The 14,771-nt window shown below is 46.2% G+C and overlaps 1 protein-coding gene across 6 annotated transcripts in view; it reads left to right on the top strand.

The window, feature by feature from the left end:
- LOC126521301 (uncharacterized) overlaps window positions 1-14,771 on the top strand; it is a 275,216-nt gene that overhangs the window by 201,903 nt on the left and 58,542 nt on the right. The window contains exon 1 of one of the 6 annotated variants that reach the window (XM_072288648.1): window positions 9,993-10,016. The exons of the other annotated variants lie outside the window; for them this stretch is intronic. The gene's annotated coding sequence lies outside the window, so the exon portion shown is untranslated. Of the gene's footprint in view, window positions 1-9,992; window positions 10,017-14,771 lie in introns of those variants that run through there. 6 annotated transcript variants of the gene reach the window in all.

Here is a 14,771-nt window from a genome sequence, read left to right as displayed (position 1 = left end):
CTCCCTTGTGTGTGCGTGTGTGTGCGTTTCCACCGTTCAGTGATTTAAATGTCATGTGTATGGATAACTGCGTTATCCATAGAGAGCAGAGGGCTTTTTCATATGCTGTCTTATTTTCATGAGCTTCCATGCCTTACTAACCTTTATAGAACTAACTAACTTATGTTCACGTTTGTAGCATGAACATTCGACATTCTGTAGTAGCGTGACCTTCAGTGACCGGCCCTACTGTGTGCGATCAGTACTGTACCCTAACGCTTCTTCCTTCGAAGATGGGAGGTGGCGGGTTCAAACACCTTATAGTGTACATTGTGAACCAGACTACCGGTGAAACGGTGATTACGCGCAGCTTTACTTGGCGTCTCATCATGGAGAACACAATTAGCCGCATAGCGAACTAGCCATGGATGTGGTTGATAATTGTGGAGGCTGTTCGACGCGGCGTCACTTTAATTCCGGCTGCAGAGTTCTACTTTAGTCTTTAGATTTGTCCTGTTGCAGCGTTCTACTTTGGTCTTTAGATTTGTCCTGTTGCTCTCCTTTCCTCTTTTCTTTTTCCTCCCCTCCTTCCTATCTTCCATTTATGTGTTGCTGTCACCTCCCTTCAGAAGAGTAGGCAGGCGTTGTGCCCCTTCCGGTGGCAGTTGCCAGCCTGCTCCTCGCTTTCCCTTTCCTGATACCTGTGTATATGTGTATATGTGTTCAAAACAAATAATAATAATAATGAGTGTAGCACATAGTAACGCGCATGACAATTTAGTTTCTCTCTCTATTTTTGTATGGTAACAATTAAATGAGAATGACTGTAGACGTACTTCTTCATTTTCTGCAGCGTTATCGTTCTTTATTTTCTACATGAGTTTGAGTGAATTTCCTCGCCTCATTGCCATTGACAGCCCACTGCATGTTGCGCCGCATTGGCTTTGTGCAGGATAACGAAGAGGGCGCTCGTCTGATTGTCCTTCGTGCCTTTCCTTTTCCTTGATTTCGCTATCTCTCGCGCGGCATTTAGTTTCGTTGTCTGCATATCTTTTGCTAATAAGGCTCGCTAGTGGGTTTAATTCCTCACGTCTCAGAGGGAGACGAAAGCTGACACTACGGCTAGTAAAACTACGGGACAGGCTGTAAACGTCGACTCGTTTACCTGCAGGCGGAAGCCTCGTATCTATATTTAAGAGGTACTGTCAACCCGCATTTGAGTCATCACAAAGAGAGCTTTCAAGCCCCGTCACAGCTATGCGTCAAGTATTCTTTTCATACATTTCTCAAACGTGATTTACGCGTCCACGTTACTTCTCCTTTCCTCCTCTTGCACCTATATTGTTGTTTATTGCGTTATAATATAGCAAGTTTGGTCATCCAGCACGGCAACAAGCTTTAATGTCCTAGTAAACATAGCTCTTCTTTCCTTTTCATTTTTTTTTTGTGTTTGTGTGTGTGTGCGGCGCACCTATCCCATCACTTGGTTTTACGTTCACTAACATTACGCAGTGATGTCACCGAGCCGTCATATTGTTGTACAGCTAGCACGATAAAAAGCTGCGCTTTATCTCGGTCCGCTTATCTCCAGCTGCATAGCGGAAGCTGTGAATGGGACAAAAAGAAAAAAGAAAGATAGTGTGCCTGACGTAACGGAAGTACTCCTGATCTGCAACAAGCAGCGAGCGAGCCTGTCTTCGAACGCGTGGCTTACGCCTTCGTGCTGGAGGTCGTAGGAGCTGCAAATGACCCCCCTCCCCTCTCCCCTCTCCTACTGTAGCAAGCATCGCGTCTTTTCCTTGTGCTCCGTCTTTCTCTCCTGTTCTTCGCGTCGGGAATATCGTTCAGAGCTCATCGTGGCGGCGTCTCCTCCCATTTCCCTCAGAGGAAATCTCGACTACGTCATTCGTCTCCTGCTGTCTGAAAAGAAAATCTGCGCTCTCTCTGTATGAGGGCGAACACGGGCCTCCCTGCCGTTCCGTGCCGACTTTATCCTTACACCTCGTCGAGCTAAGAGCGTGCAAGCATCGTCGATGATCGAGGTTATCTCAGCCGCTGCTGGGACCGAACGCTCATAACTGTCCGATCGTCACAACATTGTTGCTAATCATCTGAGATGGTATGGCATGTTTGACAACTAAAGAGCCCGCAATCACGAAATCATAGCTATAAGCAAACAAAATGCACTAAATGAGAGTATAGTAACGATATAAAGAAAATGGAAATTATTAGAATCTGTCACAATCGCTTGGATTAAAAGCACCTCACACTGCATACTAAGAACTTGACAGTAAGTTGCACATATGTACGAATTATGCGTAAGGCAGACTCGGCGTGTGACCTGTGACAGCTATGAGCAGTCTCTACTTATGCTGAAATAGGAAAGTGCATAAACGTGAAAAAAAGCTGCCGTTACACCAATTCAGGCAGAAACAGAAAAAAAAGAACGGACACCAAACCACACAAAATGTAAATAACACTACACAGTAATCATGACATTATCGTGTGATACCGATTACTGCATAGAAATAGCACTATTCGCGAAGAAATAATGAGGTCACTGTCCACAAGGGAATAGCTAAAGGCTTATTTCTGCTTCTGTTTGTTTAGAGGGACAGGACCAGAGCGTACGAGCAATATCCGTCACAACGGAGTCTGGAGTTGGCTCAGCTCGTGATCGCCGTAGCAATCATCACGCATCGTTCTTGTTTTGCTGAACTCGCCCCCACGTGGGCTGAGCTTGCACCGCGCTTCACGGGAATCCCTAAGGCAGTGTACGTCACGTGGATGGCCGCACGCTGCGTTTTCAATATCACTTCTCGCACCACGCGGGCACCCGCAGAAAATTCGTCAAAGTAACCTACCACTATGGCGTAGCGCTTATAAAGAAAGAAAGAAATACGAGAAGAAAGGAAGGAAAGAAATAACGGCAGAACGAAACAAAACAAAATCGACGAAGTGCCCGACAACAGTAGCCGCCTAGCCCCAAGGATTTTTCGCTTCAGAATAAATTCAACACAATATCCAGACGCAAGCTGCAAGCTCTGCAAACACGAACACGCAGACATGGCACACATCTTGTGGAAGTGCACACAGATCAGTTCAGTATACGTAGAGGACAACATAGAACCGGACCTTCTCGAGGAGCGATGGCTAAGCGCTCTGACTAGCTCAGAACTACACGACCAATTATGGGCTATCCAGCGGGCCCGGGCAGCGGTGGAAAGGCTATGCCTCACCGCACACAATGCCCGGGTGGCCTGAGCCCGGGCTGGCAACCTCGCAGGTCCTTTTTCCATTAAAGTTTTTTCCGTCCGTTCAGGTGCGCGCTCTTGCGCCGTTACTTAGGGAGCCTATATGCATGCAAGCGCTGTTTTAGGGTTGTGACAGCCTTTGTAACGGTGCTTGCCGCTACCAGCTAAATTCGCGGGTTCCGACAAACTCTAAGATGTGGGACACAAAATGGCGAAAGACCAGCCGACAGACCACGTTTCCCGAAACCCTTGGTGACGTGAAACTAATTAAGTTTTTTTCTGATAAACTTTGGCCTCAGCAGTCAGAGACGTATAGCGCGTCTGAGCGCAGTACAGGCCACGTCTACATTTTTGTTCAACAACCTAGTAAGCACAGTCTTTATTACAGCACACTTCAAAAAACACCCTTTGTATATTACGTATAAGTGGAAGGCAGCGACAATGCTTAATGCAGTTCCAATTCTTTGGCGTGAGGTAATGATGCCACAAGTACGCCACCGTGCTTTAATAGCTTGTTGCTTTACACGTGTCGTACGACATGCAATAGAATAAAAAGAAAATTTTGATGGGTTACAACGAAAAGGCAACTACTATATTAAAGATGCATGCAGGTTTCATGTGCGCGCTGGTATAAAACTAAATTAGAGAAATTTTATAGATCGCGTGCCAACACGGGTACGTCAGAGCGTAACAAAAAATAAAGAAAGACAGACAGAAAGAAAGAAAAAAAAGAAATGCGCCGCGACTTCTATAGCGAAATTGGGGACCAAAATGGTTACTCACCAATTTTGCGGTAAATAGCGATAAAAATTTTGGCGTTGTCACCACCCTAAAACAGCGCTTGCATGTAGGCTCTCTACCTTTACTGAACTGCTGTGGTATCTCGCTCGCCCGAGTTTGCTCTCACCGACTCGGGTGGGCGACGCGGCAGAACGGGCGGCAGCTTCACATCGACGGGCACGGAAGAAACGCAGCACGTTTCCTCGGCGTGCCGTGCGATAGCCTGCGCCAGACCCCGACCCGTCCAGCAGGGCGGGACACGTGCAGCGGCGCAAAGGGCCCTCGGTGCGGTGCTCCTTTGGGGGAGGACGGTCTCCCGGTGGTCCTCTCGTTTCCGCAGCACGCAGCCTCCCTGGCGCAGTGCAGCGTCTAGCCATAACTTTACTGACACCCGGACTTCGTGGTGCTAGTCCGTAAGTCCAGCACGCGTTGGGGCTAACTTCTGTTCTGGTCTGTTACGTGTGGTTTGCTGGGTGGAGAAAAGGTAGGAAGTACTTCGGCTACTTCGTTTCTAACATTTATACAGCATTTTAGTTTTATTTACGGCGGAACGTTCAGTCGACGTCTTACTCCTGTCCTCGCCGCTACACAAAAGCAGGATGTACATTGTAGTCATTAACTTTCGATGAAGGTGTCTTCATGGTACCGACACGGGTAGGAGGTCCAAACATATAGCACAAGCACTTATTTAATCATATGTCCAACACACACACACACACACACGCACACACACACACACACACACACACACACACACACACACACACACACACACACACACACACACACACACACACACACACACACACACACGCACACGCACACACGCACACAAACGCGCACGCACGGACGGACGGACGCACACACACACACACACACACACACACACACACACACACACACACAAACGCGCACGCACGGACGGACGCACACACACGCAGGTAACTCGTGGCAGGTAACTCGCGGTCGGACTATTTTTTTTCTGCAGTAAAGGGGAGGTTGTCCAGTGTTCCTCGTTTATTAGCCAGTGAATGTTCTTATTGCGGTGTATTTTGGGCACTAAAGAAAGACGTGATAGAGTACTAACTTCGCCATAGATACATAACGAATAAGCAAACAAGCAAAGAAACACGTGCCTTTGTGCAGTAATATTTCGCCTTGTGTTCGGACAGTCCTTTGTTCTAGGATATATTCAAATGAGAGCAGAAACCCGTGATGCATGCGGCTTTTCGCCATATAGGCAGCAATGAGCATATCAGCCCAAGTCATGTGACCTTCTCATCCGGCCTTTGCGTACGGTCCAGGAAACGACATTCGTTCTGTAGTCGACCGGCAGATGCGTATGGGACCATTCATCTATAAGGAAAGTGCATTATTGGGTCATTACGAGTCTAATCTCGGAACTGTTGTAGATTAATCGTTCATTATTACTTATCGCCGTTATGCATCACTTTAGTGCTATTTACCCAAGATGGTAGGTAAGGAATGCTGGTGCGTAGTCGCATTTTAACTTTCATAGAATTACAAAGTAGATTATTTATGATAATAATGAAAACAGGTAGCGCGGCACGAAAATATCATCGCTCGTGTACTTAATTTAAGAAGTGCACGTCAAAAAACTCCAGGTCGTCAAAATTAATCTGTAACTCTTCAACAGCTACAGCGTCCCTCATAATTCAGAGTGCAGTTTCCGGAACTGAGGCCAGACAATTCAATATAAGCGCTAGAAGGGAAATACTTTGAATAGAATTGTTATATTATTTTCTACATTGTTGAGATGACACAAACACAGCGATCAGAAAGAGGGGCGTCGGATCCCCCGTCTATGCCAAGCTTACATGCATATAAATAATTTTTTGCTGTTTCGTGTTAGTACACATTTTAACTGCTACGGACTTAAAATTTTACGATGAAAGGCGCCTTATATTTCTTAGCATGGGTGCCGCTGGGCACGAATGGATCCATTAGCTTTGAAGTACGTTAGTCATTGCATTCCTAGAGCCCTGCTGTAAAAGCAGATGGCGTACAATTCCTTTTCAAGTTTCCGCTTCTCTGTGCGGGGCTAACAAAGCTTCGTTCGCATTTTTAAGGGGGCGTTAGAAACAGCCGCCTCGGACTCCCATCTTCTCGTTTCCTCAAAGGGCTGCGCTGTTTAGAATTCTCGCTCCGGAACTTCGAGTAATGCTGTAAAACTGCGTGCTCTTCGTATTAAGCATCATTTGAGAGCCGTCCTTCTCGTCATTTTATATTACGGCCTCTTTTCTTTCTATGAATTGGCTATATGTCGTATTATGTTTCCTACTCTCTCCCTTTCTTCCTCTTTCTATTCCCCTTTCCCCCACCCCCAGTGTAGGGTAGCAAATCGGATGCTGTTCTGGTTCACCTCCCTGCCTTTCCTATCCTTGTTTTCTCTCTCTCTACTATCGTCGATTGAAAGCAAGGGATGGAACATTTCGTGGAAAGAATCAAATTATTATTGATATCAAAAGTTGTCGGGGTTTTAATGACGAGTTCGTTCTTTCCTCCTTTGTTATGGCATTGATTAAAGTCGATAAAGAAACTGTCATGCCTAATTGTACTCAGTGCGATGTTTTAGTATTACTGATCAAGTGGTTGGTTTACGCACATTTCCTTTTCCTTCTTTCCATCGCGTGCCCGCGTCCTCGTTAACTTTATTTATATTTAAATACTGCGACCCCTATGTGGGGTTTTAGCAGTATGGATTTACATTTGTCAAGTTCTTACACATGGGGAGGCAAAAAAAAAAAAAAAGAATACCCGGAAAGGAATACCGGGGTATGTTTTCTGCATTTAACACGATGCTTCACTTGAACGAAACCCGTAAGCAAAACGCGGCAGTAAATTACAAGCAGGACCATTCATGTAAGAACCACATCAGTGCCTAAGATGTGAGGCAAACAGGTTTGTGGGTGGTTGTAAGACTGCCTCGTTGGTAAGTTTATTCCATTCGTTTGTTGTGCTAGGAAAAAAGGATACTGAGAAGTCTTATGGCGGGTGGTAAAATGAGTAATCAATAACGCGTGTCCCTGACTTGTGGCATCTCACGTAGATAAAGAAAGTATTTGAGAGATATCTACATTTATTTATTTATTTATTTATTTATTTATTTATTTATTTTTATTTATTTATTTATTTATTTTTTATTTATTTGTTTATTTATTTATTTATTTATGTATTTATATAATGACCTTACAGTGTGTTTCGAGTGTGAGGGTACCAGATAATGAATGCACAATCTAACCTTGGCGGTACAAATGGTTTCAACGCAGCGAGGCGAACAGCAGCAGTAGAAAGCTTCAGCGTTCGTCTGAGGAAGAAATGCTTGTGGTAACCAGAGCTAATTGCAGCATTTATATGTGTTTCGTCCAGCTAAGGTGACTTGAGATCCAAACACTGAGGTACCTGTAGTGTGAGACCTCAGACAGGAGAACCGTTACGAGCTGAATACCTAAAACGAAGAGGCTTATATCTCTATGGGAAAGCTTTGTAAAAACTGTCTTTTCACAATTAATGGACATATCTCGATCATCATACCAATGAGTAACCATTTGAAACGAGTCGTTCCACTGCATTTGATCAACAGAGCTTCCAATTTCGGCGTATATAATGCAGTCGTCGGCATACGACGTAAATTTTGCAGATATTTGTCGTTTCCTACATCATTTATAAACAGAAGAAAGAAAATAGGGTCGAGCACAGAGCCCCGAGGAGCACCGGAGTGGACTCGCATTTATCATTAAAGAAAACATATTGTCGATTTGAGAGATTAGCTGAAATCCAATCCACAAGCTGTGCATTTTTAAGTGTTAAATCTGTTTTTCTGCACGTTTTTCTGAGTTTACTGCTTGAGCGAAATCGTGCGCGGTGGTTACTAATTGAGTACAAGTAGAAAAACCTTTCCTGAACCCTTGTTGGGAACTTAGCAGAACACCAAACTTATCTAAAAATTCTGATATGTACTTGTGTATTTCGTGCTTAAGAAGTTTGCATGAAGTAGAAATAATTTACACTAGGCGATAGTTAGCACATTTTTTTTCTATTGGTGACATTTGTTCTATTCCTTACATAACGCCGGGAATTCGGCGAGCGTTTGACGAGTGTTAGCGTGGCATTCAGAGTGTAGTTATTGGCCTGGTACAGATTGAATTACGAGCTCCTGCGGCCGCAGCCTGCGACTCGGCGATTCGCTTGCTGGTTCCTACTATAAGATAGAAAACAGTCGAATAATTAAACAATGATCGTAATGAGAAGAGGACCGACACGACTTCTGCATGGTCGTCAGTCGCTCACGTTGTCCACCTTTTGGTCGTTGTGTCTTTGTTCCGTCGTCGTTAGTTGATGCCGTTATAGAAAGCCTCTTCAATCAATAAGAAATCGCATACCTGCCAACCTGTGAACTTCACTATTTGTAAGATCCCGCGGGAGGCGGGAACGGGCAGGGAAGGGGAATATAGTGTGAATGGTCTTGAAGTTTGCCCTGAGCGCACGTTTTTCGAGGATACACACGCACTTGAGTAACGATGATTCGACTTTAGACGAGGCACATCGAGTAGCAACGAACACGGAAAAGCAAATAACTACAGCCAACTGTTTCTAGACCACAGTGACTTTTTCGGCGACTTAGCTGTTGTCACGTTCACCTGTTTCAAACTTGTTTCAAACTGGTAGAATACATTTTCGCAAACATATTTTTTTTAAATTAACGCAATATTCACAAAGTCGCAAAATAGGCCCAAATTGGCTAAGCATTACGAAAAATTAAGGACACTCGGCGATCATGGCAGATCACGAAGGAATCCACGTGGCTAGTCAGCTTTTTACAACCTCATATCTTTGTCATTTCGCCTTAGCTTTCATCATTTTTAATGATCCGTCTACTAGTCGTTCAGTGCGCTGCCAGATGAACTGTGACCGCCATCTGTAGACCTAGGGAACGCACCATAAAGAAAGAGTTAAACAACAAGCGTCGATGGTTGCCATTTTCGGCGAAGTGTTACCGCGACATGGCATTCATTAAACACTTAATGGCATCAGAAAAGTCCTGTTTCTCAAGTGCGTAGGAAACTTACGGTAGCTCTTACCACCTTTCGTTTTCTTTGTTTCTTTTTTTTTAAACGTTTATTTTGTGAAAGGCAACGCAAAGGCTTGTTTTTGTTCAGATCGCCCGTGACGTTGTGGCTTGGACAACGTGCTATAATAAGACAGCGATAATGCGAAGAAACACGAGCTCCGTGTTCCTATTTTTTCTCGACTAAGCTACGAGTTTATCTCATTAGAATGCGTTACAGCCACAATGCACCTACAAATATGTCTTCTCCTAACTATAGAGCTCTTTTCTCTTCTGGTTGCGTGCACACGTGACAACAAAATTTACCGTATAGTCGCACGTATACCCGCACAATTATACCTGGACAAGCGCGCACTACGCATGCTAGAGCCCCCCTCCCCCTAAAAGAGAGAGAGAGAGAGAGAGGACCATGTTTACCCGAGCGCCGCGTGTTTACCCAGTCCGCAGGTCACGAGCACGATTTGCCGGTGATCGTGGTTCCTGGAAACCCCCTCGGGCGTTTAATCCGCCATTGTTTGAGAAAGTTTGGCGTAGCGTCGCCAACGACTCTCAATGCGCGCAATTAAACTGGTGTAATTTGTCTACGCAACAGCCACGACGCACGCGCGCGTATTTTGCGCCGACTTTATCTTCCCGACCAAGGCCGTTGATTAGCGACACCGGCTCTTTTGGACTGCAGCGAACTTCTGCGGCGCGAACGTTCGCATGCGCGGCTCGAAGGCCTGCAGTGCACGTGTTGACGAGTGGCACGTGTCGGCGACAGTGCCCTCGCAGGGACACTGCGTGCGTGTATGCGGCGCCAAAGTTAACCTATTTGATGGGGGCGCCTTCCTGCGGACGCTTTCATTTTGGCGGTCTATCTCTTGGCTTTGGACGTCGGGGCTTTACTGCGCAAATATCTTGCGCCACTTGTGGTAGGTACACCAGCAACCGAGCGCGTTGTTGGTCCTTGCAAACTCGTTTTTCTGCTCGACCCTTGCACCACGTTATTATTTTGCTAATAGCCGGCGCAGCTGTCATTTTAACGTCGGTGTTGTTGGTGGTGGTATTGATGATGATGATAATAATAGTATGTTTCCTCTTCTTCGGGGTCACTACGTAGTATGGTTTTGTTATTTAGTTTAAAAGCATACGCTGGTTGTTAGGCAGGTGCCCGAATTCACGAATATTTTCAATTGTAAGACCGATACCTAATATTTACTTTACGTGTACATTTGGGTTATTTGTGAAAAGCGAGCGAGAAATCTGCGAGTGGCAAGTCTTGCCATTGTCACATAAATCCAGTTGCTGAAAGTATACGGGTTAATCTATGTGTACGCCGAGTTTTAGATAATTTCTCAAAAATCTTGCGCTTAGAAGGGCTTCGAACAAAGGTTTGAGGCGAAGCAACCGTACAGAAACCATGCACACGACAGTCTGGTCGGCCGGCAAGTTACCCGAACTCTGTGTTTCTAAATAGACGGAAATTTGAACAACAACAAGAACAACAACAATTATACTCTCCCGCGAACATTGGGCGCTTTTCTGTATGATCTAGCTAGAATCGACCGAATCGTAGGCCAAACTCAGAGTTTTTTACCACTGTGGTTTTTGATTTGGCGCCTCCTGTGTGCTGGTCAGTCAGAATAGCCATGCTCTTGCCAGTCCAGTGCCCTCGTCCAGCAATACCTGCGTTCTAAACCCGATGCCTAATTACTTGCTGCCCAGCTCTGGAATCCATAACACCGCGCGCTTTCGCTGAGCCGCAGTGTACGCCATCATCGGAGCACCGTTGCAGCCTCCGGAGGGGCTCGATTGACTCTGCAAACACGTCTGCAGAGGTAATAATCTGCAAACAAGCGAATGGCTTTGCTAGACAAACATGTGCGCGCTGTATGACAGGCACTCGCGGTGCAACAGAGGCAGCAGCGGCAGCTCTGAAAAAAAAAAGTATAAAACAACGAAAGCTCATCGTGACTTCGAAAGGCTTCAGCTGCCGCTATGTTTGCGTCCGACGTGTTTACTGGGCAACATGTCGCGGAGTGCGGGCCGTTGAGGAGCGAACGTGTCGCTCTCCAGTGACAATCTGCGCACTGGGGTGCGCGAACTACTGCGGCACGGAGCAAATGCGATATCAAATGCAATACAATACGCCTTCTTGGGATGTTCGCTTCTATAAACACCCGTCGCAGCGAGTACGCGCAGCGAGGCTAAACAGTTTTGCTCCGACACGTGCGACGCTCGTCCTCGATGGCGGGCAGGGTTGCGTGGTTTTTTTTTTTTTTTTTGTGGTTTTTTTTTAGAATGCTTGCGTCTTCGCTCAGTCGCTTTTAATATCCCGCGAATTACACAGTAAACTCAACGCTGTCTTTCCCGAATTTATCTCGTGACTGTCCGGAAATTTTGCATAGGTTGGACGATGCTCGTCTGTTGACCATCGTTTACAAAGGGATCCTTTCCTTCCCGTGTTCGTGCCCGAGATTTGCTTCGTTGTGCTAGAGCTCTATTGCTCAAGTTAAGGGTTGGCTGTGTCCTGGTGTCTGAACGTCGCTACTAAGGAACTACAGCCCACTTGGCATGCAGTGTACGACCCTTGATCATTGCCTGTATCCGAGTGGCTGTGCTTCTCGGCGCGACCAGGCTCGTCGCACCTTGCTTACTTTTCTACGGGAGACTGGCTTGACTTCCAATCTGTGATTTGTTCTTGTTTTACTTTCTTCCTCGAGTTCTGCCATCTTGCTGTTCCTTTCTTCTGTACTTCCCTTCTCGTTATGTTCAATTTCCTTTTCTATCCCCACCACCCTAAAGCGTAGGCAGGCTTTGCGCCCCTCTCGGTGGCAGTTGCCAGCCTGCTACTTCTCTATTTCACTCTCTCTGTGTGTATATGTGCTTTCATGTCTAATAATAATGATAATAATAATCCCCGAATCGCACCATCTCAAGGCAAAAACTTATCTGTTCTCACTTCCGGAGAAAATAAACGAAGTTATAAATGAAGTTGTAGGAATTGTAGTCATATTGACAGTCTCATCGATTCTCATTAGCTTTATTTGGCTATCGAGAATCGCCTCCGCTTGCATTGTGTGCCGCTTAAGAACACATACAAATATACCGTTCATTCTACACGCCACACAGCCTCTCGTCGTAACTTTTCGGGACTGTGCCTGTCGATACCGTCGCGGGCGATTTCACGCGCTTTCTCATCTTCCGAGACAGGTATCGACTTGCACTAGCGTAAATACGGCGCACGCGAGCCTCTGTTTGATTACTCCCGCGTTTTTGTATCCCTGTAGCCTAATATAGAGGTCGGCGACGCGAGACTGGGATAAGTGTTTGTGCGGCGGAGATAATAGCTCCTTTGGTCGTGCGTGGGTCGGCCGCGCCGCCAACGAGGTCGACGTGCGCTCCAGGATCATGCAGTGCGGAGAATCTGAGGAGGAAGGGATAAAGCGCGCTCGCCCTCTGCTCGGTCGGCATTTGACCTTCGGGTGCTGAACAACGCGCAGCTGACGGAAGTGCCGGTCGGATGCTTGGTTTGCGCCCATAAAGCGTGCAACCTTTCGTCTCGTTCGCTGTTGACTCTTATGACTCCACGGTCGCATATATATATTATAGGCGTGCGCGCAATACAACCGTGTTTAGTATGCATTCGAAGCGCACAAGGCATGTTCCCGTTTTCTTTGTGGCATTTTTCATACATTGCGAGTGTCTGGGTGCGAAAGCAAGTCCGTGAGTAATCTTGTTTTGTTCCTTTCGAAATACGATGTTCCGTGATGAAGACTTCAAGAGACGTCGTTAATTCAGGCTTGCTCAAAGACACGAGCCAAGTCAATGCGGGCGTACATTCTGCAGTGACAGAAAGTGAAGCACTCGCCGTCAGGTAAACGATCGAAAGCGAGGGTTCTTGTGAGCCACAGCAGTTAGCACATAATGTACATGGTGCACAACATGGTGTCCTGCTCACGTTCGCGCGAAACAATGTTGCGATTATCCGCAAGCTCATGCGCAGCAGTACAGCAGTCACGTAGTTTCTTAAGAATGCATATTGCCTCCGATTTTTTTTTTGATTTTTTTCCCCCAGTTATCTTGTGAAAGTGTATTATGTCGTGTAGAAGTTTGCTTCGTCGTTCGACGAAGCAAACGACGAACGAGGGCCGCGAGTGTGTGTGGACATGAGTGAATTCACGTGAATGCCCATTGTGCGTGAATGCCGCGGTAATGAGCCTCATAAGTACCATAGCTTTGCACGATCACTTATCACTGCAATCATGCTCACCCGATAGCCGTGAGTGCGAATGCCACTAACTACTATGATTGGATGCGATCCTGAATGCGCACCCACACATAATAGCAAAAATACTGATGTGGTCCAGCGCCGTCTATTTTTGACAAAGTGTGCTTTCTGTGAGAATCCCACTGTATACGGCGGGAATGCAATTCCTGCCTGACGTTTTGCGGCCTGGGAACGCTTGTATAAACAGCTTGTAAATGTGATGAAGAAAATAATTGGTGGAACGGCGTTGGGGGGCAAGCACACTTTGTCAATAGTACGGGAACAAGCAGCGCTTCGACGGGACGGAGTGAGGAGGACAGACAAGGTGCTATCGCCTTGTCTGTCGTCCTCACTTCGTCCCGTCCAAGCGTTGTTTGTTCCCCTCCTGTTGATGAACCAAGCAGCCCAGACCAGAACACTCCTTAGGAATACTTTGTCAAAAATAGAATGCACTCGACCACACTAGTACTTTTGGAGTATGGACGGCATTGTCAACCACGCTCTTAATATCCTTTCAGTGGTATTCGAAATCGCTGGTTGATTGGACTGTCTTCCTCGACTTTGCTCAATAACGGCGTGAACTCTCGACCGAGATAGTCAGCGCTCCTCCTGTTCGGGCATTCACGAGCTAGATTTTTGCACACGGGCACTCATCAGCTCCGGCTAAAAAGAATGGGGTGTTTCTTGAGCAACTCTCTTTCGCCTCGGTACCTGAAAACCGTTCTTCTTCAGATAGATTATATTTAGGACATGTTTGCGCAAGCTACTTTTTTTTTTTACATATAATGGATGCATAGAAAAGATAAATGAACTAGTCGCGACTGAGCGAAAGAAAAGCAACGGGAATTAAAAAGCTACGCTTGAATTCATGCGACAAAAATGCAGATCAGCCACAACAGAGGTCACATATAACACACCGGAACTCGAAGTCAGCTCACATAAATGCAAGATAGGTGACAGCGGAGGTCACACAAAAACACTGGCACGTGAAGTCCGCTCACACAGATACACAAAAGACAGAAAATACAGTCGCAGAAAGTTACATGAATTGAGGCGCAGAAAGGAACACAAAATAAGTCCAAATGAAACACAGACAGCTTACACGTTGAAGAGCAGTGAGTATGGTCAGCCTGGAGGCAGCGCTTCCCTGCACGCATCTGCGTGCAATGGAAGAGCATCGAATCGACGCGTGCTCGGGAATGCGGAAGTCCTCTTGCGGAAGTCGTTATGGTCAGATATGTTGTCTTTCCCACGACTTATTGCCATCAGTCGACATAGTGTTGAGGCGCAACACGGATGAGTTTTGCGAGCAACGTATCTCTCGGGACAACCGCGCGAGCTTCGAATCATACCGCTCTGCACCAGATGCCTTGCATAATTTTAAAGGAACCGCAATTGTAAGTTTACTTACGAACGT

The sequence above is a fragment of the Dermacentor andersoni genome, chromosome 6 (assembly GCF_023375885.2).
Source record: "Dermacentor andersoni chromosome 6, qqDerAnde1_hic_scaffold, whole genome shotgun sequence".
Classification (NCBI taxonomy): domain Eukaryota; kingdom Metazoa; phylum Arthropoda; class Arachnida; order Ixodida; family Ixodidae; genus Dermacentor; species Dermacentor andersoni.
Note: the sequence above shows the minus strand (reverse complement) of the source record. Positions and strands in the feature narration are given on the sequence as shown.